Source organism: Cupressus sempervirens, chromosome 5 (genome assembly GCF_028749045.1).
Source record: "Cupressus sempervirens isolate cs-2001-9-10 chromosome 5, ASM2874904v1, whole genome shotgun sequence".
Lineage (NCBI taxonomy): Eukaryota > Viridiplantae > Streptophyta > Pinopsida > Cupressales > Cupressaceae > Cupressus > Cupressus sempervirens.
Window position 1 is genome coordinate 71,568,915 of NC_143122.1, and position 27,522 is coordinate 71,596,436.

Here is a 27,522-nt window from a genome sequence, read left to right on the forward strand (position 1 = left end):
CGTTCCATTGGTGAAACAAAATGAGGGATAATAATGGATTTAGTTGAGATTTAACTTTTATACTATAGTATAATAATATTAATTTACTTTCATTTTATGTTGATTTTAGTTTATTTAGTTTTGGTTGGATTTGGAGATTTAATTTTTATACTATAGTATAATGTTAAATTTATTGTATTATGTTGATTTTAATTAATGTCTTATAATACCCATAGTTTTGGCTTTTTTTCTTTCTAATTTAAGATTTAATTTATTATTAGTTATAAGAACAATATCTATATTGATATGTATTTTATTAATATGTAAAATTATTTTTTGAAAATTTATTTTTAAAATTAAAATTATTAAATAAAAATGACATAGCAATATAATTGTATTTTTTATTACAAAATATTTATCCAAAATATTAATAAATAATATAGTTTATATATTTTATTTGAAGTCTATTTTTTTATCATATGCATTTGAAATATGATTTAATTTTTATCTTTAAATTTTTATTTATTTATTTTACATTTTTAAAAATAATTTGTTAATTAAAAATGTATTAAATAGTTATCAAAAATTTAAGTTGTTTTGTTTAATTATCATATTGTTACATAAACTTAATGGATTCTTGTTCAAACATTAATTTCTAATCTCAAATATTATTCAAAACTTTCAAATTTTATAACAAATTTAATCAATATTTAGATTTAACTCATTTAATTTAAGATTCCCTTTCATTATAAAAAATAGTATTAGCATGATTTATTTCTATAAGTATGGTATTAATTGTTTTATATGGTGGAGTTGGCATTTTTTTTTTGAGATAAACAATACTAATAATTTCAACTTTTAAGTGCAATGGGTACACCCCAAGAGATATTGATAGTCAATTAGGGGGAAAAGGTAGATGTATTTTTCATATAATAACATAACTTAAAAATTAAACACAACCCTAACATTAATCATGACATAAACCTAAACTATTATCTCAATCTAACCATGATAAACACTCTAATTGTAGACATGTAACTAACCATTATACTATTAACCCCTTACTTGAAGTATATTTGTAACTCTAAGCCTTATTAATAACTCTAACCCTGACCGTGGCATTAGGGAATATGAGTTTTGAACTAAAAAACTATATACCACAATAGTTCAAAAATAATAAACACAAAAAATTTAACTAGATTAAAAATATTGATATAAAATTATATTTTATAAAAAACTGTTGAATATACAAGACAATTTTTTAAATAACAATAATCATTTCATATAAATAAACAAATTATAGACACCCAAGAGTACCTATTATTAAAAAATGAACGTCTGAAAAAAAATAATAATAATAATAATTTTTAAAAATAAAAATAAAAATTTAATCATCTTGCATGCTTATTATTAGTGTTGAATTGTTGATGAGAAAGTGAATGAATGCAAAATTGCTCTTAGATTTAGATTTGTTTTGCAACTTTAAGCACTAAAACAAGGACAAGTGTTTAAAGTGTGTATATTGATAACTTTGTGAGAATATTAAAACAAACTATTTAGATTTCCAAGGAAAATATTTTTTCTTTGAATTTAGTCTATTTGTCATGCTAAAATGTGTATATTTTAGATTATTGTAAAATGTATATTAGGAATATAATTAAGAGAATCTAAGCATACATTGTTTTGTGATATTTGTTGTAGATTTTAATTGGTGTATTTGGCTACCTTGAAAAAGGAAATTTCATTTAATATTTTGGTCAAGATCATAATATTTCTTTTGGTAATCTTGCATCCCCAAAAAGATGTGTTTGTTTTCCTGTTATTTATATGACAATTTGATTTAGTGGACACTTGTTTCTCAATTCCAAATTTTGCGGGCTTAGCCTCATATTGTGGCCCTATCATGGATCATCATCTTAAATGTGTAGAGTTTAATATTACATTTGGTGGGAGTTATGCTTCATCTTCTTAGGTGTTGATTTCCTATGTTATTCTTCATATGATGCCTGGTAATTAATTTGGCAAGGTACCACATTTAAGAGTTAGCTTACATATTGTTGGATATAGATGGGTGGATCATGTGAGGACCTATATCTAAGGCCACAAAAGGTTTTATAATGTATTATGTATTTGGTCATTAATACATTGAGGGCCAATCCTATATTGTATAACATGTTTCCTATTGGAGATTGTGAACTCAAACCCAATATGTGTGTCATGATGGCTATATATGTAACGTTATTGAGTCTTAGAAAGTATCAATTAGTGGTATGCTTAGTAGAGCAAGAGGATAACTTAAAGAGTTGTGGGTTTGGTCTATAATATGGAATGTATTGGTCATAACCAACAAGGCCTAACAACCCAACATATATTTGGTTCATTGGATGTAATTCAAGAGATGTTGTTAATAAAATGAGTACTTCTATTGTGTTGTTATTACTGGGGGCTTGATCATCTCCTTTGGGGATACATTTGCCTTGTCCTACATTAGATGGTATTAGAGTATGGTTTGATCTAGTTGGACTTATTAGAGTGAAGGTTGATCTAATTGTGGTTGAGCTTGGTGGACTTGTCAAGACTTAGACTTCTTGGTTGTGGCTCACAATTGTAGAGCGCTCGTTCGAGTTGTGTTGGTATCCTATTACAGACCCATTGATTCTTGTTGGTGGATAGATCACCAAAGTTTGAGGCAATTGCACCTTGTTGTGATTCAATATGTCACCTACAAGGATGAATCCTAGGAGGTTTGAACATATGTTTCAAGAATTTAAGGAAGAGATGAGGAATGAGATCCAAAATGGCATGAATGGCTTGAGAAGGAATTCTAAGACAGATACGTTGAAGTTGTTGAAGATCTCAAAGCACTTGAAGTAGAGATCCTTGTAGAAGAAGAAATATTGTTGAGACCTATGACACAAGTTGGTAAGATTCATAGAATGAAGGTATCAAACTATTTTAGTTATTTAGAGCTTGGGGAATTAATAGATTAGATTAATGAACTTGAGGATTACTTTGAGCTTGAAAATATTGTAGATTCATAGAGAGTTAGGTTAGCAAAAACTAAATTAAAATGTCATGTTGCCTTGTGGTGGAAGAATTGTAGAAGGATAGAGAAGATAATGATGAACCTAAGATTAGTAGATGAAACCCCATGGGTTCTATAATGAAGGCTAAATTCATTCCTGGAGATTATGAACTTGAAATGTTTAAGAAGTTGAAAATTTTGAAGAAAAAATATATGCTTGTGAAAAATTACATTTAAGAATTTTACAAGATACAAAACAAATATGAACATCATGAATCTTCCAAGGAAAAGGTTGCAAAGTATGCTAATGTTTTGAAATTCAATGTTCAAGATGAATTAAGTATGTTGAAACTTAGTTCAGTTAAAGATGCTTATCAATATGCATTGAAAATAGAAAAAAAGTTAGGAAGGAATCAAGGTAAACAATTGACAAAAGTAGATAAGGGTAAGAAAGTGGTTTTTGATCAGAAATATATATTCAAAGGTACTTGTTTTAAATGTAGTAAAGATGGGCATTGAGCTATTGAATTTCTTGGCATGAAGATTGACAAACAAAACTTTGTAGTAAAGGAAGATCAAAAAGTGAAAACTTGTGATATTGATTTGGCTTTATCTAAAGTTGGAAAATCTCTTTTAATGAGAAGAGTCATGTTGGCTAAGCATTATGTGGAACCAAAGAAAAGAAGGAACTTATTCTAAACTATTTGTAAGTCTGGAGGTAAATGTTGCAAAGTTTGTATGGATGGAGGTAGTATTGATAATCTTGTTTTTGAAGAAATGGTTAGGTAACTTAGATTGAAAATATTGAAGCATCCTACTCCTTATGATATCAATTGATTTCAAGATGATTATTGTGTGTAGGTTAGAGAAAAATGCTTGGTTAATTTTGATATTGGACCTTTTAAGGATGAAGTATTATGTGATGTAGTAGACATGGAAGCTTGTCATGTTTTACTTGGAAGACCTTGGTGATTTGATAGATGAGTTATATATGATTGTAGAAAGAGTGCTATTACAGTTAAGAAAAATGGAAGAAAGTTTGTTTTGATCCCTTTAAAGGATGAGGAAGGAGGAAAATAAAAGAATTTGAGTGTTTTCAAGACTTTCAGTTTGAGAACACCAGAACTTGTGGATAAGGTTGGTACTAATGAAGGACGTTTTGAATTGAAGAAGTTGTCTAGTCTTGTGATTAAGAGTAGAGGTAAAGAAAAGAAATATTCTAATCAAATGAAAGCATGCAACATGTATGATCCATTTGATTCTTGATGTAGTAGTAGTAGCAAATATGAGATATCTAATGGAATATTTGATTGCAGCAGTAAGTTTGGACAATCAACTATATTGATTCATGAAGAGGATTTATGGGTTAAGAATGAGCATGGAATTTATGTTCTAAATTCTCTCAGATGTTCATTAGTCCTTATGGAACATCTTTTATCACCTTGGGTGTCTGATGCAGGAGCATCCTTAAGCTGTTGGCAATATTGCATCCCCAAAAAGATATTTTCTTATTTCTCAGTTATCTATTTGACAATTTGATTCGACAATCAGTTGTTTGTCCTTTCCAAATTCTGTGGGCTTAGCTTCATATTATGGACCTATCATGGATCATCATCCTAAGTGCGCATAATTTAATATTACATTTGGTGGGAGTTATTCTGCATCTTATTGGGTGTTGATTTCCTATGTTGTTCTTTAATGCAATGCCTAGTATTTATTTTGGCGAGGTTCTATATTTAAGAGTTCGCTTGCGTACTCTTGAATTTAGATAGGTGGATAAAATGTGCACCTATATCTAAGGCCACTGAAGGTTTTATAATGTATTATGTATTTGGTCATTCATTCATTAAGAGTTGGTCATATATTGTATAACATGTTTCCTTATTGGAGATTATGAACTCAAAGTCGACTTATGTGTCCTAGTGGCTATATATGTAATGGTATTGCATGCCAAGTAGATAAAGAGGATAGATCGAGAGTTGCGAATTTGGTCTGTAATCTGGAATGTATTGACCATAACTAGGAAGGCCTTACAACCCAACATGTATTTGGTTCATTGGATGTAATTCAAGATTTGTTGTTAATAGGAATTTATTTCAATTGTATCTTGTTTACTTCTAATGTGTTGTTATTGTTGGGGGCTTGGTCATCTCCTTTGGGATACACCTCCCTTGTACTACATCATAAATTTTGTTATATGTGCTAGGGTTGAGTTTCTAGTCAATGAAAAATATGTTATGTGCATATTGACTTGGGGGAAGATATTAAATCAAGAGAGTAGAAATTATCTTAGATCAATATATAGTCACCCCCCCCCTCCCCTTGCCACACACACACAAGAAGATATTCCTAAGAATGTTTATGTAAAGCTAGATTCCTTTAATAATATACATATTAAAGTTTTAAAATGTGAAAAATACTAAAAAAAAGAATCAAGAATGAGTAAATAGATGAATTGAACACATTTTAGTACAATGTCAATAATAAATTACATAGATTTATATACAATGTCAATTAATGGAGTCCCCGTGGTCAAGATCCATCAAAGGAACACTATCTTGATGCTATATATGTAGTTATTGCAATATCATCCTCATCAATCTATGATGGCTCGTTTGGATCTACATTCTATCGTGATGTTGTGATCTCCTTGTACATATGTATCTTATGCTCTAGAGGATACTTAAGGCACTGTGTATAGCCACTAGCTTCTCTTCTCCCTTAGAGGAAAGTTTGTTTCTCTTAATAGAGTGGATGAAGCTATAATTAAAGGCTAGTTCCTCTTTGCAATTGAAGAATTGGAAACTTGAGATAGAACATAAGTGGTTAGTATGGTATTATTTAACATCCGTTATCCATAACATTTCCATCACAAAATAAGATGCTCATGTGTCATAGCTTTGATTTTCAAAATTTGTTGCATCTGAATAATTTGTAAGAGTGTTGAATTGCATCCACTTGGTGCAAGTGGCCAATTATATCACTATCATGCATCTTTACAATGTAACTAAAGAACCCTACCTTCACTTCATCATCATAAAGCGGTGCAACTCTACCTCGACTAGCCATGTGTTCAACTTGTCCCGTCTATGTTGAATGATTGGTTGAATGTGATCATTGCAGAATGCTAAAGTGGGGTACTTTCCTCATCTAGTCAAGCATAGAATCAATGTAATAATATACCTCTCTAAGGTTAGGCGCATCCTCATCTCCATATCTAGTAGCCGAGAAAACTAGAGTGATGATAGAGACTATGTATCTTGCATCACTTCAGAATGTGTCACTCTTCACTATCTCCTTCACAATCTTCCCCTACTTTGTCTTGCCCCCATCCTACTGATTTCATTATTGCATCATAATCAAGAATTACAACATATATTGCAACTCAAGCATTTCTCCAAAATAATGAAATATGGCATATATTTGGTCTCAATTAGTTTCAAGAACCATATTGAGCTCTTGAAGATTTCATCTAAGTTGTGGTGGTTGCACATATACATATGCATATCTCTTGCATCAATAACCACTCTTTCAATCTAGTCAATCTTATAAGTGACCTTGATTGCATTGTTTATGGCATGCACAAAACATGAAGTCCACCAAATATGTCTATGGGTTGCCTCACTAAGCTTCCCTACAAGTTTGCACTTGCTTGTATCACTACATGGACAACATTTTGTGGCCCAACATTAGATAAGAGCTATCAGGGTGAGCACTAGTTATCAGGGTGACCACTAGAGCCCATATATGCTTGGTGACAACTATAATAGCTCGGTGACCACTAGTCCTTCATTCACTGATCTCACTTACTAGCTTGGTGCAACTTACTATTTCTTTGTCTTCTCACTTCATGAGTTCATGACTTGCTTATACATGATCTCAACACTTCATCAAATCATGTTAAAGAATCAAACCAACATCGTACTATCAAAGTCTAACTCATCAAGTGCCCATTGAGAACAATACACTTATCAACACTTTCTTCATCATCATACTTTCTTCAAATCCTCTTCATCAATCAAATGATATGACATTTTACTAAATTAACATAATGTCTTACCAATCCAAGCTTGGCATCAATGACAACATAACAACTGATATGACTCTTTCACAGACATTATCTTACTTATCTTCAACATTATTTGTCGAGGCTAACACCATGTATGTCTCAAGGACATCTAGACATTTGTGTGTCTGAATGGCGTCTTGATGGCACACCAGTAATGTAATTGTAGTGGTAGGGGGACTTGTGAATGTCGACTCCTCATCACAGGGATTTGTCCCTCATATAGGTGCATGTTTTTTTTTTTTTTTTCCTTTTTTTCCTTTTTTGGGGGCAGGGGACGTTACTCTAGAATTAACAACCTTACTTCTTTGGATCTTCGAAATGTCAATCACCATTAAATAGGTTTGGTTGCATGGACAAACTCAATTTTTTGTTTGAGAATGAGACCTTGCGCCTAAGTTGAGTTAAATGAAAATTTGACTTTAGTAAGTGTGGGACTTGAGTATAACATGTGTTGTAAATAAATCTATTGGCTCATTCTTTGAATATTGAACTTCTCCCTTACTGGAAATGTAGATTTTAGCAAGATGAACTAAATGTATGGCTATCTCTAGGATGCCTATGACAAATTTCATAACCAAGATTATAGTGTAAAACATAATATTATGAACACCTTGAAACAATTATAATTTATTATATATAATTTAATAATTTAATCTTAATATCATATAAAAAATCCATTTTATAAGAACATAATATCTTTCCTTTTGAAATGTTTCATGATCATCTCGAAGCTAGATTCCCAATCAAATCATCACTAAGATTCTCAAATCAACGAACATATGAGATGGCAAGATTGTCTCTCACAATGCCTCAAAGAAAAGAGGTCTCATAGGAAGTATGATCAAGAGGTAGAAAAGGCCTCACAATCTCTTAAATAAATGCCACTAACAAGGCTAAGCCCATATACCTCAAAATACTGATAATAGTAGAAAGAATTTATTTCAAAATGGATAAATCAATTGAAAATAAATATAATAATGAAAAAGAATTACCTTTAAGTTGATTATTTCAAAATGATTACATTATTTAAAATTAAATATATTTTGTTAGGGAAAGAAACTTATCATAATAGACACTCAATCTATTGATAAAGTTGATTAATCTCCCAACAACATAGACATCATCCATGACAATAACATACCCAGTGGATGAGATGATGTCCACTCATGCCCTCCTCTTCTCTCCTATCTCTTCCTCATTATCTCTTCCTTCACTTGTGATCAAATCCCTCCCTCACATCTCACTATCCCCTTTCTCCCTTAGGCCTATTAAAGCTTGCAAGCAAAGGTTGTGGAAATCCTTTTACCCGTCCAAACCCTATTTTATTGTCTCCCCCATCATAAAATTGTCGAAACCGACGTTTTTTTATGAGGTTTGACCCTCGACCTGCCATTCTTTTGCTCAAACGCAAGCTCTTCTTTTCCCGTCCCCTGCACCATATATTGTAATTGATGTAATTATGCGGATTAATCCTGATTCTCAATTGCAGACAAGTGGGAGAAATTTTTCCAGCTGACTAAGAGATACAATCCGAAAATCAAGTCTCGACCTACCAATCATAAAACACACCAGTAGTCTCTAAAAAATGCGTGATGCAGAAAAAAAAAGGAGAGCAGAGCAGAAAATGGGTGAGCAAATCAGACAAGCACATACTCATATTGGCAAGAGATGCAATCAGGTAGCAATCCAGTGCAAGCATTCAGGCAAATAGATGATAGATACAAAGTAACATTTGAATGGTTGTAAAGCTACCAATATCAGATACAACATCAATTCTAAAAATAATTTAAAAAATAATTTATACCTAAAAGAATACGTATGCAGCCAAAAGAAGAAACATGTTGCAGTTCTTACAAGATAGGTTTTTAAAGGCCATCCAGGGACCTCAATAACCGACTGATCAACAAGGCCTGCCAATATCCTATTTAAGATGACCAACCAGGGTTTCAATTCGGCCTTCCAATGTCACTGCTAAGGTTTAATATACTGACCTGGGTTGCAGACATAAAGGCCTCTTTATCATTCCCTCTACCACCACTTTCAACTTCTCCTCTCTTGAAGAGAAGACCTCAAGGTCACTTCTCTCAACTTTGAAAAAATTAAGCTCATCTCAAGGGCATCAAGGAAGTAGAAGAAGAAAGTGTTATCCTATAATTATGTTGGCTACTTATATAAAGAGATCAACCAAAAGTGTACGTCTATGGCATGGATCTACCCATAGGGAAACCCATACAAATCGCAGCATCCAAGTGTAACGATTGAATAAATAGTATGCATTCTTCTACTAAAAATGAATAGTCCAACTACAGAAATAGCCCAAGTGATTATTTATGGTCATGGTCAATCTCCAGGATCATCCCCAGGAAAAGGCAAACAAATCTTGATTAAGACCACAGATTGCCGAGATATTATGGATCTGTATATCAAACTCCTTTCTAGGCATTATGTGTATAGGAACAAGATATACCTAGAAATATTGGAACTACAGCAGGCAGTATTGATGGCCAGAGTCAAGCAGGGCTATACTCATGGGGATTGCATTGTTGCTACTCTAAAACCTAAATACCAGAGTGATTAACTGGAAGAAAATGAAAAAAAGACATTCTTATAAATATTATTCTCAAAACAGGGGTAATTAACAAAAAGGGAAAAAGAGCATACCTATAATTACAAATACTATTGTATGCTCAGCCATAGTTTATTTGTTCTGTAGTGAGTTTGAAGAATATGTGATACTGTTGGGCATCCTGCAGTGCTGTGGAATGTAACACCAATACATTCAACTTGTTCACAGACATACTGAACATACTTTTTAATTGTAAAAAGTCCCTATGAACAAGGTGAATGTGTTGGACTTATTACAATCTACCAGTACTACAGACATGCACTACAATTTCATGTATTCTTCAACTGTAAATATCCTCCATGAGTGAAACTGATGAATGTTATTCTAAAACAGGGCATCCAAACAAAGTAAAAACCCAGGAAAAATCCACCTTGAGATGAAGCTTTGATGTGATGTTGTTATATAATAATAATAATATAATGGGATCTGATTGAGGTCACAATACCATCTGCTGGTTTTATGAAACTTGTGCACCTTTTAGCACATGGTATTCTATTTTACTTTGGGTTGTTTTAAGTTACAATTCTAAGATTAAAATATAATTTGATTAAATTTTGTTAATATGTCAATATAAAACTTTTGATCTGATTTTTAATTTTATTAATTGCTTTGGCTGTACTTGTGTGATTTTATGAATTATGTAATATATTTTCTAAAAAAAATTTCATAAATATATTATACTTATATCAATAAAAATATACACAAATATCATTTTTGATTATATATAATTAAAGAATAAAAAATAATAATAATATAACATATTAATTGTTGTACAATCATTTTATAATATTTTATGGATTCTTACATAAAATTACATTTCTCATTCTAATCTCTTTTATGAACTATTATTTCTTATCATTACTAATTGAATTTTACTTTCCCTCATCTCTATTTAATTTACTAAGCAAAATAAATAAGTTACCAAATTTAGAAACAAACCAATTATCATTGAAAATTTTTAAAAATTGATTTATATCTTGTCCATTACAAAGTCCACAATCAACCGACTTTACGATCAGAAATATAGAGGTCTAATAAACTTTCTTCCTAAGAGAAAAAGTACTGAGAATAAGATTCCTGCTTTTGGGTAAGATTGTGTGAGAGTTTTTTTGCATCTACGTTTCGAATCATACTCAATGATCCATCATCAAGATGAGAGTGCTAAGAATGATCCATCGAAACATTCTTAGCACTCTCATCCTGATGATGGATCGTTGAGTATGATCTAAAACGTTGATGCGAAAAAACTCTCACACAATCTTACCTAGAAGTAGGAATCTTATTATCAATGGATTGTGGAAATCTGTTATCTTTAGTACTGAGAATATCTCTAAATGGAGACCAATCACACTGTTCTTTTGTTAATAATTTGATTTTGACTTGATAAACTAAGGTACTAGCTAATCTCCAAACAAAATGCACCAAAGAAAGGGAAAAAAAATAAATTTAAATGTCAAACATGATTCTTTTTCAGATTCACAAAAACACATTCTCAAAACTTTTGTTGTTTTCGATCACAAAATATACAGATCATGAAGATCAAATATTGAAAATTTCAAAAAAAATCTGTGTTTTCGTTTTTTTGAATTTTAGTCAATGGTGCGGGAGGATAGCCATGTCCATAAACTAATGAGTGGGCTCAACAAACAAGGCAAAATGCAAAATGCTCTGTTGGTGAAGCTAGATTTTGGCAAAGCTTATGATACGATGAGATGAAGTTGTATATCGAATTTTGGTGCAAAAATATGTTAACATATTTAAATGTTTTTTTTTTTTTTGATGAATAGTCCTTTTCTATTAATAAAATATACTAAGAATACAATTCACAAAAAAGGGGCTGGAGGATACAAGATCACCCCGTAAGAGAGTTCACACGGTCGAAGCCGGACTTAACAATATGGCCGAAGCCGAAAATAGCAACTATTCATCAAAAAAACAAAAAAAACCACCTCAGGTTGCCAAGGCAGTGCCAGGTGAAGGAGGAGAGGATCATCCCTATCAGGAAATCCCCACGTATCAGTGGGATTGTGGGGCGGACTGGGAACAGTCCAGCCATCATCAGCAGCAACAAGATCAAGGGCAGCCTCCGCTTCCTTAACCTCAGGCCGCTGAGGAGAAATCGCCAAAGCCAGGTGAGGAAATTTCCCAGAATGCGCTCGCTGAGGCCCAGGAGGCGGAGCCGAGGACCAGCCAGAACCACCGCGGGGTGGGGAAGCAGAGCGACGCCTCCATCTTCCATCACGACCACTGGGAGAGCGGTGGCAGGAAGCTTGGGAGTGTAACGTGTGTGAGTGGCGGCGAGAACAGCGGCCACAAGGCGTAAAGGCATCAGCCAAGGCATGCGGAGGAACTCTGGCAATGGTACAAGGAGCATTGCTCCAATGATTTAACAATTCATGTAAGTGAGCAACTTCTAGGGCAACTTTATTAGCTTGCACCTAGATCTGCATAATCACATTATTACAAATGCATGCTTTAGTGTACATAGCAATGCTAACATCCAAAAAGCTATGAGTGAACAAAACAACATTCCTATCTTTCCATAGAGAAAACAAAATTTCCATCTTGAAAGTATGTCAAATCTGAGTGAATTTCCGAGGAATTCTGGGGGAATCACCCAACAGGATCATGTGCCATGAAAATGGTTCGGGCCTGAAAGGCTTGAAAAAATCATGAATCCAATGCCAATAATTTTGAGCACGCTTACAAAACCAGAAAATATGCAAAAAGGACTCAGATTGACCATAGAAGGGGCATCTAGGATCAGGAACCCTAATGTGTTTGAGCCGAGGCCCTAGAGGAAGACCTTGGAAGGCAAGGCACCATGCAAAGTGGCCAATCTTGGGTTCTGTAATAGCACTCCAAATGGTGTCAAAACGTTTTCTCCATTGAGAGAGCGAAGATTGCAAATGCCACCACTGGTTAAGCGTGTCAACCATCGGAAGATGAGGCGAGAGCCATCGGTACCCCATATTGGGCTTATAATTGGCAAATGGAGTGGCAGGATACCACTTCCAATCATGCCACCAAGGCCGACCAGACTGAATCCCCACCTTATGAACTAGGTGCAGAGGGATGGAAGACAGCAGAAGGTCAAACTCTGTTGATCTGTATTGACAAGGCGGTACTAAACTTGCATATCTTCCCATGACCTGAAACTCATGGTGACTCTTGAAAAGAGATCCTTAGGAGTGCAGTTGCCACGTTTGAAAAAACGTAGAGCACTGGCACCTTGAATCTTGGCGAGAGGAGTACACTGCATAGAAAATAGGGGAGACCACCAAATGTTCTATTGATTCAAGGAAAGCCCATTGCGAAGCTCATCTCTAGCCCAACGAAGCCACAGCTTAAGAGCTTCCCAGGCTTTCCAAATACTCTTAATAATAAATGAGCGTTGAATGGCCACAAGTTCACGCATGATGAGAAGGGTATGAAAACCAATCCCCTTCCATGCAGGCCTATTAACAAGGAAGCCGGAAGAAATGCAATGCCTTACCAAAATCTCCTAGGCTTCGTCCCCAGAGATAGCTCTGATAATCCATTTGGCACAGAGAGCAAGGCCTTGTTTCCGAGTTGAAAGCAGGCCAAGACCACCAAACTCCCTTGGGAGACAACAAAAATCCCAAGCAACTCTGTGAAAACCATGATGGTCAAAACCAGAAGCCCAAAGAAAATCTCTGAGCAAACGTTCTAGCTTGAGATAGGAAGCTTTGGATGGCGCCCAACAGGAAGATAGTAGACATGGGTGGTGGCCAGAATCTTAGAACAAATCTGGAATTTACCAGCAAGAGAAAGCGGCTTGGTGATCCAATAGTCAAGCTTTTTGCTAATCTTGGCAAGCACAGCATTCCAAAGCTCCACAAGAGAGGCTTGGAAGGCAAAGGGAATGCCAAGAAAGTGGAAGATTTCCCGGTGAGTAACCCATTTCCACTGGAACTAGCTGAGCCAAGGTGGAGTTGGCAAAAAAGACTGGCGGTAACAGAGCATTTTATGCCATTGGATGGCAGAGCCAGAGGCTTGACAAAAGGTGTCCAGACAATTTAAAGCGTTTTTGATATTTTCTTCATCCTCAAGAAGTGTAAGAAAGGAATCATCAGCAAAATGATCATTGACTAACTGGGAGGAAGAATCAGGCAAGGAAATGCCACGAATCAGTCCTGAAGACACAGAATGAGCTAACAAATAGCCAAAACCTTCAGCAGCTAGGACATAAAGCACTGGAGCTAGAGGGCAACCTTGTCTGATTGAACGAAAAAGTCCAAAAGCCTCAAATTGAGAATTATTGATGGTAATGCAAGTGTTAGCATCTCCATGGACTGAAGAAAATTGGGGCCAAAACCCAAAGCCTGAAGCATGGCCAAGATGAAGGGTCATTCAATGTGATCATAGGCTTTAGCAAAATCAATCTTTAAAAAGATAGCCTGCTGCTTGGACTTGCGAGCCCATTCCATACCCTCCTAGACAACAATGATGTTGTCAAGAATATTTGGACTTGATGAAGCTAGTTTGCTCAGGCCGCACAATTAAAGGCAACATGTGCCTGATTTTGAGGGAGAGCGCCTTGGCAATGATCTTATAAGACACATTCAGAAGGATAATGAGCCTCCAATTGGATGTCCTTAGGATCACCAGCTTTAGATATGAATTTGATATTCCCTTTATTTATTATCGCTCCTAAGCTTTTAGTATGGTATGCTTCGAGATAGACTTTGTGCAGGTCAGGACCTATTTATTCCCAGAGGTGTTTGTAAAATTCACAAGGAAAGCCATCACATCCAGGAGACTTGTCATCCGCCATGGAGTCAACTGCCTCTTTAAGGTCTCTGAGGGAAAGAAGTTGCTCACAGAAAGCACGTTGCTCAACCGCAAGGCGGTTTGAAGTAATAGAGATACACTTTCTGAGAGCCTCCTCTTGAGCAACCGAATTTCCTTGTGAAGCAAAAACGTTCTCATAATGATGAACGAAGGCTTGCAGGATGTTAGGGAGACTGGATAGAACAGTCGTTCCCTGTTTGATCTTTTTAATCCCAAGATTGGTATGACGGGCCCGGAAAGCTTGAAAGAACTCCTTCGAGGCTTTATCGCCAACCTCCAACTAGTGGAGACGGGCCTTGGTTTGAGCTCCATGAGCAGCATAGTTGTCAGCAATTTGCTTGTCATGGCGAAGCTTGGCAAGATTAATTTGCAAATCCACATCAAAGGGGTTGAAGGTGAGAGCCTTAGAGGCTTTTTTGAGGGCGAGGGTGTTTGCTTCATAAGAGTGTTTCCTGAAAATTGCTAGCTGGCGCCCATAGATGCGCAAAAACCACGCAGTTCTGGTAATGGCATCATTCCACCATTGAATTCATCCCCGCTGAGATGGCGGACGTGGCTCCAAATTCCAGACACGTTGGATGTGCGTGATGGTGGAAGCATGCAGTAGTACAGACGTGTTGAGGAAGAACTGAGACTTGGCCACCTTGGGGACAGCTGTTTGCCAAGAAATGACAAAATAGATGGGGTTGTGGTCGGATAACGTCACATCTATCACGGGAATGACAGGCAAATCTCGATCTTCAGAAAAAGAGAAAAAAGATTGTGCAAAGATCGTAGCACGATCAAGGCGCTTTAAAATGCGATCAAAGCCAGCTCGAAAGTTGGACCGTGTGCCAGACCCCATTACCCTGGTGATGGTTTGTATTGGGATAAAAAAGGCCCAATTTATTTTGGATGTAGTACCAGGCTTCTCTTTCCCCAGTTGTCCATCGAAGGGGCAGAATGCCATCTTTGTCAGATGCAACTTCAACCATATTGTCAGCTAGCCAAACCCACACATGACCCAAGTAGCAGGAGGCAAGTTGTCAGCTAGCCAAACCCACATCTGGGACCTTTCCACAGCATCATTGGAGGCATAAACATTAATGACTCCAAAAGAATGATTGTGAATGGAAAGCAAAAGCCAGATAATTCTATGCGTGGGGTCAGAATCGTGCGAAATAATAGCAGAATGAAGGCGAGGTGACAGGAGAGTAACTACACCACCTCGGCCAGGTTCATGCTGAGAGGAAAATAGAATACCATCCTGCCAAATGACACGGCACGCAACAGAAAGCATGAAACCAAAAATCTTAACTTCTTGCAGGTAGAGAAAATCTAAATTACCAAGTCTATGACGGGTGTCCCGGACATAGAATTTTCTAGAGAGGTCGAAAAGACCTCGAACATTCCAAGAGAGGAAGTTCATGAGAACTCTTCCATATCATCCTCGTCCTCAAGAGAGGAGTAACTATTCTACAAGAAGGTAGAAACCTGGTGGAAGTCAGACGGGAAATCGTCTGACCTAACAGCCTGCCATTTCACCTCTGGTTTCTCTGCACGTCCAAGAGGATTGCAAGAACGCCTTGTCGCTGATGGCACAATGGAAGAAACTGCAATAGGAGCACGAACCCCAACCAAGGCAGAAACTTTGGCGGCCGCGTTAATCCCCTACGTACTAGCAGGGTTTGGAACCTGCGAAACCCCCGGAATAGGCGCTGTGGGAGCCGCATGTGGCCCCATGGCCCCATGCTAGCCGGTGCGGACGCTCTTGTGGTAATAGGAGGCACCGCGGCGATCGCCGCATAAGACGGCTTGGGGGACAAGGGATTCAAGGGATCCTTGCCCTTGCGCCCAACAGTAACCCATTCTTCCTTCTTTCCTTTGGCCTATTTGGCAGACGCTTCTTTAGCCGTGGGCTTGACCCTAGGCATAGCCAAAGGGCAATCCTTGATCTTGTGTTCCACGGACTGTTACCTATAACAGGTGTTGGGTAAATTCAAGTAAAGCACCTTCTGGGAGAAGGTTTGATCTCCAATATGGATTTCCATAGAATCCTTGAGATCCTTAGAAAGATCAACTTCGATGCAAACGAGTCGCTGAGGACGGGCATTAAAAAATTTCTCAAGCTCCTTAGTGACAACTTTGCCAAGGGTTTTGGCAATGGACTCAATGAAAGGCCAACATGGCAAGGGAAGACCTGGAAACTCGACCCACATAGGAACCCTAAGCTTTTTATCATCCGAGACTGTGAAGTCTCGAGACCATTTTTGGGAAACAAGCAGAGAGGAACGCATAGACCAAGGTCCGTTGTTAAAGACCGCGTCTGCTTGCGACGGGTTAGCGAAGCGAAATAAAAAAAAACCTTTGGCAAGGTTTTGCACAACATCAAGGCGGACTCCATGAGGAGTCCAGCATTTGTTAACCCAGTCTCGAACAATAGCTTCAGGAGGAGTCCTACCAACAAAATAACCTATCAAGGTATGCTGTTCTAACCAGTCACAAGCAGCATCAAATTCTTGTAAAGGAAGGATAATATCAGGATTACCTCGTGAAAGACCTTAGAGACAAACTTGCGCGGGCGTTTGTTCGGAGGCGGCACCATGGCATTTTGAAGCAGTAGCAAGAGAACCAGAAACAATTGGTTCACCGCTGGCCGGAGCCATTATATCCTAACCTAAAAGCTCCCACAGTAATTGCAGTTTGACAAGTGGTCTGATCCAAGTGCATAGTTGAGGATCAATAATTTTTGTTGTCTGATCCATTTTCTCTTTAACCCTCAGCTAGACAAGGTTACTTCAAAGCTTCTACAACATTGGTGTAATGCTCCATGTACAGTTGTCAGAGTGCACAGACTCCACTTCTGCCAACAATAGACGCCACTCACAGACCTCGAGGTCTCAGACAAAGGTCATTGTCGTTTGGCTTCCCCACCACACCATGGCTCCAGTTGGTCCCTTGCTGTTCCAGCTCTCTTCCTTCCTGCCATTTCCACTACTAGGCATGTTCCCGGTGGTAAATCTTTGTGGCTTGTTGCCACCTCTTCAAGTGGTTCCCTTGCCTGGCCTTGGCCATTTCGCCTCTCAGAACTGAGAAGGAAAAAGATAAAGATCATGATAGATGGTCTCTCACTGACCCACCCACAAACCTCAAAATTGGATCCCACTTCCCTTGATTCGTACCGTCTTGACGCCTGAAGTGATTTTTTGTTTTTTTTGTTTTTTTATACATTGTTATTATTGCCTTCCAGCGGCGGTCCATATGACTTGTGGAAATCATGTATACCTAACTTTTTTTTAAAATATATAGTGTAATATTATCAATTAATATAAAAAAGCCTTATTCATCAAAAACGATTATTTAAGACTTCTATATTTGTGCAAAAAGCACGATACGCTAGCTTTTCTACCAGTGAAACTATAAATAAAGATAGCATGTAATCGGCAGCAGTATTTAGCTACATTATATAGGCACACAAACTGCAGGGACCCCAGACGCTTATAATATAATGAATCTCAGCAAAACACTCCAGAAACATTACCCCTCTAATTTCAATATCATTATCTTTAGCAAGTTGCACACTAGGCCTGCCAATAGCAGAAAACCAAGTTGACCGCATTGCTGGGCCTTCCAATGCCACTGTTGTACGAGCTACAGATCTTGATTGGACACAGCAACCCTTTTCAAGGGTTCCTCTACTCCAACCACTGCTCTCACCTACACATTGGAACATTATTACAAAAAAAAGAGTCACTTTTCAAATGGAACATATATGAAGGATATCAAGGAAACATAACATCAATTTAACTGAAAGTGCTCTCCTGTACATGTGTTGGCTACTGAGCGAAATATAGAAATAAACCAAAAGCAATTAATTATCTATGGCAGAGTTCTATCCACAGGGAAATGCACATGGATCGCAGGTAAAGCCCACAGGTTACATAAACATTATTCATTTTCCACTGGAATTGGTTAATCTAAATATAGAAGTGATCCAATTATCTATGATCATGTACAAGCTATAGGAAAAATCATATAAATTGTTTACTGCAGGTTAAAAGCAGGGCTGAACTATTATGTGCTCTGAGGAAAAATCTGTACGGATAAAATGACTTCATAGGCACCACACAGATCTAGATATATTGAAATTTGGAACTACAAATGTGAAACCGGCCATATCCATAGGACTAGTAATGATATCAATAATAGAAGTAATTAGGAGAAAATATCTAGTAGCCGTTTAGACTGGGAAAATATCTAGTAGCCGTTTAGACTAACTTTGTTCATCTAGAATCCTAGTAAAGAGCTTAAAGCTAAGGTTTCAGCTTTCCGGTATTCACAAAACTCTTTCTAGGGGAGTGCAAAGTGGTCTCAAAGTGCGATTTCAAAATGCTCAAAGATGTCAGTACTTGTGATTAAATGTTTCATAATCTTTATGAAATGTCCCAATAGTGGTGCACAAATGACCCAATCACAAAAGATTAAAGATAAAAAATGATCTGACTATACATAAGTGATCTGCTTTTAGTACACATGTTCTCTTTTTTGTAATTGAAAGATATCTGAGAGCCCTGTCAATAATGAAGTCTTTTCCCTTAACTGAAACTGAAAAAAGTAACTAAAATCATAAATACCATTATCAGCCATAATAACCTTTCTAGTCATTGCTAAGTACCATATTTCATTTCTACAAATGGTGGATATCAATAGGCACTAGGCACATGTCAATAAACTGAAGCTAAAGCTAACAGTGAAGCAGGCTATACCTCTGGGTTAGTATTGTCGCTACTTTCAGCCAAATAACAGATGAAAAAACACAACATACCTACCCACAATCATAGCATTCTTTCTAGTCGTTTCTGAAAGCACCAGGCATATTTAAGAATTTGAAGCTACCACAGAGTATTAACAGCTCGAATGAAGCAGAGTATATCGATGGGGTTGTATTGTTGCTACCTTAAACACAAAGATAATAGAAACCATTAAAGTTTAAAACGTATCTGTCAAGCTATACTAACTTTGTTATTGCTTTTTGAGTAACATATTCCATTGCCATCAAAGTTTCACACTATACTACATGATCTATTTTATTTTCTTTCTATCTATTGCTTCATTCATTCTGATGATATGCTTCATAATATGATTTGAAACATTAATAGTGAAAAACTGGACAAATTTAATCCAAGAATCTAACATGATAGATTGTAGAAATTACATTAGACTAACAGTGGAATATTAAAAAATAATTGAAGCTACCACAGAGCAGTGTGAAGCAGGGAATACCCATGGGGTTGTATTGGTTCTACTTTAAAAACCCAAATAATAGAAATAATTAAAAACAGAACATATCGTTAAAACATTTTATACAGGTAAAATAGTGGACTTTAATAAGCACCAGACATATTTAAAAATGTTGAAGCTACCACAGAGAGCAGTGACAGCTACAGTGAAGCAGGGCATATCCATGGGGTTGTAATGGTGCTACTTTAAACACCTAATTAAAAGAAATAATATTAATAAAACATACCTACAATAGTGCTTTCTGAGTATAATATTCAGATAAAACTATTTAAACAGATAAAATAGTAGACTTTGAAAATATGAAGCTACAACAAGTAGCTGTGACAACTGGAGTGAAACAGGCCATGCCCATGAGGGCAGTATTGTTGCAAGAAGAAAATATATCTACCATTACAAATACCATAGTCAGGCATAACTTCTCCGATCTGTAAAGAGTTGAAGAACATATGATTCTGTTGGACATCCTGCAGTGCTGTGGAATGTAACAGAAACATATTCAACTTGTTCATAGATACCCTTCTTAATACAGAGAGTCTCTACGAACAAGGTGAATGTGTTGAGCTTATTACAACCTACCAGTACTGCAAACATGCACTACAATATCATGTATTCTTCGACTGCAAATATTTTCTGATAACACACTGCAAAGCAGTGCTTTACTCGGTAAAACCTAGGAATGCTATTCTAGAACAGGGCTTAACCATATAATAACAAAATAAGCAGCTTAGACTTTACCTTTCAATCCCAAGAAGAAGCTTTGCTGTGATGTCCTTTTATAATCTGATGGGGCTGTTTAAGATCAGAATACTATGTGCTGGTTTACAGCAGTACATGGTATAAAAGATTCCTTCTAAGTTGTTTATATAGATATCATATAATCATATCTTTATTTACATTTTATTATATAAAACACAGCTTTCTATTTTATCTGGCCCACGTTTCTTATTCTGCTTTCTCTTAGTGTCATATTACTTAATCAATTATATTAGTTATTTTTTAGACCCTAATTAGAAAATAACTAAATTTAGAAAGAGTCCAACCATTGTTAGTTCCTGCCGCGGTAATTTTCTCTGCAAAATATAAATAATCAATTTAGTTATTTCTTCATTTGCTGTTTCAATATAAATGGAATTAAAAAATGTTTCATCATCTAAAATATTTTAAATTGCTAAAGCTAGGGTTATGGAATCCTGTAGCTTCTTACAAGCATTCATTGAAAACCCATCTCTTGTTTGGAATATCAGACTTGAAAACCCACGTCACTGGTTTGGCACATCAGATTACTCATTTCATTCATGAAGACGACGATCGCAGTTACAGAGATCCTGATTTGTGTTGGGAATCCAGGCCAGGTTTCCATAGTCTACAGCGGATTATTGGACTACCGTGAGCTTCAAAAGTGTCATAGGAGCTCCTAGAAAGAGAAACAGCTCTGCATCTCACCCTTCAACTCTTTTCAACAAGGACTTCCAGATCCGGAGCTCACAATTTCCTTACACTCGACAGAAGATGGAGAGACAAAAACGGTGAATAAGATAGGAAACACATTCCTAAGTAAATAAAGTTCTCGCTTGTTTTCAGGTTTTTTTTCATGACTTGATCGCAAATAGATCCTTGGCCTGATCTGGGTATGTCGATGACTGTTTAGCAAGTGGTATTTTACCCATTTTTCCCCGACGAATCCAAGACAAGCGTCATGGCCTCCTTGGCGATAAGTAATTGTGTCAGATTTGCCTGGAAATCAGTATTTTGGAATACAGATTCAGCAAACTTAACAAGGGAAGGACGGGAGAAGGAAGAAAAACATTGTTTGAGAGAAATAAGTGGATGAGTATGCATAGATTTAATTAAAAATAAGAAAATGAAATATATAAGAATGAAGAGATCTTTGTTGTTTCATGAATAATTTTGATCACTCGACTCATGTTTACAGACCACCGTTTCATCGTATGACTGCATATTTATATTAGATCTATAAGTTGTATTATGGCAAGATCTTGCATGTTGGCTAAGCTATGCATTATTATTTTCTAGTAACTATCAATTATTATTGGTTAATGATATTAGCAAATGAATATGTTGGATTTGCTAATTTGAATTTAGGTTTTGTTGACTGGGAAAAAGAAAAAGAAAAATTCATTTATTTCTAATCTCACCTAATCAAGTTGATTTCACAAATCCTAATTGTAGATCAAAATTGAAATTTCAAATTCATATTCCAATTCTGATTTGATGAATCCAAACTAAAGATTAAGTTCCTACCAATTCAAGTTCAATTTTAGCAAACAAGTGGACCTTAGGGCCCGATTGATTGCAGGAACTAGACAAGAATTGGCATTTTTAATTCTAGAAAAAAATTAATCCAATGTTTGGGTGCACAAAATTGGGTTTGGAATTGGAAAATTTAGAATCTTGTATCCCCATTTACTCTCAAATTCAAAATTTGGTATTCCATCTAAATAGGTGGAATTGCTCCAATTTCCATTTTGATTCCAGTTTGATGAAAATGAGCATTGGATATTAAATGAAAAAATAAAATGAGGTTTGCTTTACATAATTTGATCATGTTTTCGTCTTCCATGGCATCTACTTGATTGATTGGTAATGATTGATTCTTCAGATAAAATGGAAGAACCTTTTGCTGCTTCTAGGAGTGTGTTCATAAATCGTCACTAACCAAACATCAAAGATACAATAGCTAGCAATCTCTCCACTACCATCATTGATATGTGATTGACATCCATTTTAGGTACAATTTGGATGTCTTGAGAATTGTGTCATTATTGTTAATTCAATGAATAAAAGGCTCAAGGATTCAAATCTATCGAAGTCTTATTTTGGAGAAGACGACCTAGGTGCAAATAAAGCATTTGGCATGCTTGGGCACCAAAGTCTTGACTATCTAACTCTCGTCCCAAGCTAGGTTCTATATCTTGTGATTTACATTTTATCATTGACATTTTTTGATTTTCTGTATTGCATAATTTTCAATAACAAGGGACTAAATGAAAAAAATTGTAGGATGAGGAATGGGCACGTAAGTTGGTAGGTGGATTGGATTCTCCTGCTAGTTTGATCGACTCATTGTCCAATAATTCCAAAATAATTTACAAGACTGTAATCCCTTGAATCTAGATTTCAAGTCTAAAAAATCCAAATCCAGAATTCCAAATTCCAATTCCTAAAGCATATTCCAACAATTAAACAAACCCTTAGCTTCTAACTTGATTTGTAACTCTTACATAACTTCAATCTTGATCTTGCTACAAGGAGTGGTATGGAGTCTAGAAACTATCATTTTGGGTTGCATGAGTTCCCCCAAGAAACCTTTTAGTGTCTCATATGTTTAATATTCAAATTTTAGTTTGATCAATCAATGATTAGGCTGCTTGAGGTGAGGCTCAAATGGTTACCTGTTTGAACTATTGGGTGTTTGTCTCTAATTCATAAATTCTTGTATTTGTCAATGTACATCTAGTTTCTCTCATGGAAAATCGATTGCATGGATTGTCCTTAGAATGACAACATTCTTCTATGTGTATGCTTGGAGTTTGTACTAGTTCCTTAATTACAAGGTAATTTAATCCTCTTTGATGTTAAATGTATTCTCGATATTCTTACTATATATAACCATTTCTTCCTGGAGACCACCCACACCCTAGCTTCAAAGCACAACAATATCTGTAAGATTGTCAATTTTCAAGCAAGTTGATAAATTTTGAATCCCTTTATTATGTTGTCTCTTATAGTAAATCCACAAGCTAAATTTCTTGAAGTCAGAAACAACCATCAAAGTCAAACTATCCAATATATTTCAAGGGAGATCCTAATGTGAATCAAACTAGTATTACTTCTAACAAACTCGAAAGTTGAATGCTTCAAGCTCAATAACAATGTTTATTTATGTCAATGTTAAGAAATTTCTACCAATTGCTATTAATCAGAACTCTTAAAGAATTATCATCCTCCCAATTAGTCAAAGTGGTAATTAGTACAGGTTAACAAAATGGTCCTTGAGGTGGCCATTGACGTAGGGAGGGATGAAATAACTAGGGCCAAGGGCACACTTAGCTACCCAAACCACCTCACAGAGTAAACACAACAAAAGAAAACAATGGAGAACAACACCAAGGAGAGAGAGAGAGAGAGAGAGAGAGAGAGGGATACTTTATTGATTCATCAAGTAATCAACATACATGTCTGGCTATAAGGCCTTCTGGGTTACGGCCAAATACAAAAATACAACTCCCAGATTCACGATCTAGCATTAAATTCGCACTTTTGGGCACACATGCATTCCCTTTCAAAATCCTCTAATTCCTCTTACTAACTTCCTTCTTGCTCTAATCTAAGCCTAAGTGCTCTATTTATACTTGCCAAAACAAATTATAGAAGATTCTAGAACAATCCAAATTAAATATGAGAGTTAGCTCCAACTAAGAGCCAAAACACAACAACTTAGTCAATGAAGGAACATTCGGCCAATACTGGATGACTCGGTAGCAACTAGAACTTGACAACAACTGGCACTTGGTAACAACTGGAACTCAGTAACAACTAAAAACTTGGTAGCAACTAGAACTCAGTAGCAACCTGCATTGGGTAGCAACTATAATTTGGTAGCAACTAACACTTGGTAGCAATTGGAACTCGGTAACAATTGGCACACAGTAGCAACTGGAACTCGGTAACAATTGGCAAAATGAACAAAAGTGAAGCTAGAATGCTCTCGCATCAGACAACCAGGGTTGAAAGAAATGATTCTTTTGAATCATGCAAGTGTCACAACCTAAGCTAAATCCAACTTAGATTGAGAAATCCATGTAGCATCTTCAACTGGTCTATTCTTCCACTTCACCAAATACTCATAGTAATCTTTTCCTCTTGTACTTTTACCAACTCTTTGATTCAATACCTATTCAACTTCTTCAATCAGCTTCTTAGGATAATCATCTGACTCGTGATACTTATACAAATTAGCAACATTGAATATAGGAGATATATCCATGTCATCAGGTAACTCAACTTCATAAGCATTTCCACTATCAAACTTCCTCAAGATCTTACAAGGTCCAAACTTCTTCATCTTCAGCTTACTGTATGTTCTAGTAGGAAATCATTCTTTTTTCAAATGAACCTTCAACTCATCACCAACTTCAAAAATATGATGTCTTCTAGACTTATCAGCATTCTCCTAATACTTCTGATTACTTTGTTCCAACCTCAACTTCACTTTCTTATGCAAAGACTCCATAAAATCAGCAAATTCTTCCCCCGCAACACTTTTCTTTTCTTCTCCAACAACATTCCTCAAATCTGATACTCCTCTAGGTTGCATTCTTGTAACAATTGCAAAAGGTGTTTTTCCTATACTCCTATTCATAGAATTATTATATGCAAACTCAACTTGTGCTAATACCATTTTCCAATTACTTGGCTTATCTCCAACTAAACATCTCTGCAAATTACCTAGGCTTCTATTCACAACCTATGTCTATCCATCTATCTGCGGATGGAATGTAGAACTAAACCTTAATTCAGTACCCATCTTCTTCCACAAAGTCTTTCAAAAATAACCAACAAACTCACTATCTTCGTCAGAAATAATGCTTCTTGGTAATCCATGCAATCTTACAATCTCTTTGAAGAAAAGTTCAGCAACATGCTCAGCATCTGATGTCTTTTTACAAGGTATGAAATGAGCCATTTTAGAAAATCTATCCACAACAACAAATATAGAATCATACCCTTTCACTATTTTAGGCAATCCAAGAACAAAATCCATATTGATGTCACTCCAAGGTTTCTCAAAAATAGTAATAGGTGTATACAAACTAGTATTCTGACTTACTCCTTTTCTAGCTTGACAAATTCCACAACTCTTCACAAATTTTTGAACATCCTTATACATTTGTGGCCAATAGTACTTCTCCTTTAGCAAACACAGGTCTTATCGATTCCAAAATGTCCAGCCGATCCACTACTATGTTTTTCCTTAATCAAATTCAACCTCATAGAAATTCTAGGAATACACAAATGAATACATTTGAACAACATACTTTCTTGAATAAAATACTCAACATACTTACTTATGTGATTTGTTAGATTTGGTGCTCTTACTCTCTCCACGCCTCAGAAAAATCAGGGTTAGTATCATACAACTTTGTCATGCCTTCAAAACCAAGAACTTCAACCTTCACCTTAGTCAATAAAGAATGTCTTCTGCTCAATGCATTAGCAACTATGTTAGTAACTCCACTCTTATGCTTAATGGCAAATGTCAAACTATGCAAGTCCTCAACCCACTTCATATGTCTTTGGTTCAATTTATGTTGACTTTCCAAGTATTGTAAATATTTACGACCAGTATACAACACAAACTCCTTAAGAATCAAATAATGTCTCCACTTCTTCAATGCTTGAACAATAGCATAAAACTCTTGATCATACACATAATACTTCTTGTTAGCATCATTCAACTTTTTCACTAAAGAAAGCAATAGGTGTTTACCTTCTTGACTTAATATAGCTCCTATTGCACTACCACTTGCATCACATTCAACTTGAAATACCTTATTGAAATTAGGCAAAGCCAATACAAGTAACTCAACAACCTTTCATTTCAAAGTTTCAAAACTTTTATCAGCTCCATGTGTCCACTTAAATTCTTTTTTATCTCCTCTCATTGTCTCAGTCATAACATTACAAATAGAACTAAAATTTCTTATGAACTTTTTATAGAAATGATTTTACCTCACCCCCATTCTCAGGTGTAGGCCATTCCAAAATTGATTTTACCTTCTTAGGATCCATCTTCAATCCATTAGTTGAAATCACAAATCCCAAATACACAATCTCCTCTTGCATAAAAGAGCACTTCTTCAAATTAATCATCAACTTCGCCTCCTTCAATCTTTGCAATACTTGTTTAACATGCTCAAGATGTTCTTTCTTAGCTTTTCTAAATATCATAATGTCATCCAAATAAACAATCACAAACTTACCCAAAAATATTTTCAAAACTTTATTCATCAACCTCATGAAAGTACTAGGTGCATTAGTCAAACCAAAAGGCATAACCAACCATTCATACAAACCATATTTTGTATTGAAAGCAATCTTCCATTCATCACCTTCTCTAATTCTGATATGATGATAACCACTCTTCAAATCAATCTTTGAAAAATACTTTTCTCCACTCAAACAATCTATTCTATCATCCATCCTCAGCATAAGAAACCTCTATTTCACTATGATTTTGTTAATGGCTCTGGAATCAGTGCACATTCTCCATTCTCCATTCTTTTTAGGTGCTAATACACCAAGTACATCACATGGACTCAAGCTTTCTCTGATCAAACCTTTCTACAACAACTCATGCACTTGTCTATAAAGTTCTTCATTCTTTGTAGGTGTCAATCTATACGGTACTTTGATCAGCAAAATAGGTCCAGGAATCAGATCCATACAATGACTTATACTTCTCATTGGAGGTAAACCATTAGGTATATCCTCTACAACAATCTCTTTATACTCATTCAACAATCTTGCAATTTCTTCTGGTACTCGTCAATACTACCAGTTGTCACTCAGTCACCACTAACTAGCACTTGGTTAACACTATTTTCTAGCACTTGGTTACTTTTGACACAACTCAGTCTCCTTGGAATTATAGAAAAATAAATTTGATTCTTTTTCATTTCCTTTTCAAATTGTTTTCCTTTAAAC

The 27,522-nt window shown here is 35.8% G+C and overlaps 1 protein-coding gene and 2 long non-coding RNA genes across 4 annotated transcripts in view; all 3 read right to left on the bottom strand.

Annotated features, from left to right (window-relative positions):
• LOC149554602 (uncharacterized) overlaps positions 1-10,046 on the bottom strand; it is a 47,940-nt gene extending 37,894 nt beyond the window's left edge. Inside the window, exon 1 of the mRNA XM_089828657.1 lies at positions 9,735-10,046. The gene's annotated coding sequence lies outside the window, so the exon portion shown is untranslated. The remainder of the gene's footprint in view (positions 1-9,734) is intronic.
• Positions 8,046-9,707, bottom strand: LOC149554603 (uncharacterized). Its single transcript, XR_016364396.1, has 2 exons — positions 9,065-9,707; positions 8,046-8,503 (listed from the first exon to the last, which is right to left on the bottom strand). It is a non-coding gene; the product is annotated as an uncharacterized LOC149554603 (long non-coding RNA).
• A 7,770-nt stretch (positions 10,047-17,816) lies between the features above and the next one.
• The window catches only part of LOC149554604 (uncharacterized), a 79,376-nt gene continuing 69,670 nt past the window's right edge, over positions 17,817-27,522 (bottom strand). The window contains exons 2-3 of one of the 2 annotated variants that reach the window (XR_016364394.1): positions 19,323-19,449; positions 17,817-18,210 (exon numbers count right to left, since the gene is read on the bottom strand). This is a non-coding gene — a long non-coding RNA (uncharacterized LOC149554604). The remainder of the gene's footprint in view (positions 18,211-19,322; positions 19,450-27,522) is intronic. The other variant, XR_016364393.1, reaches the window with a different exon arrangement.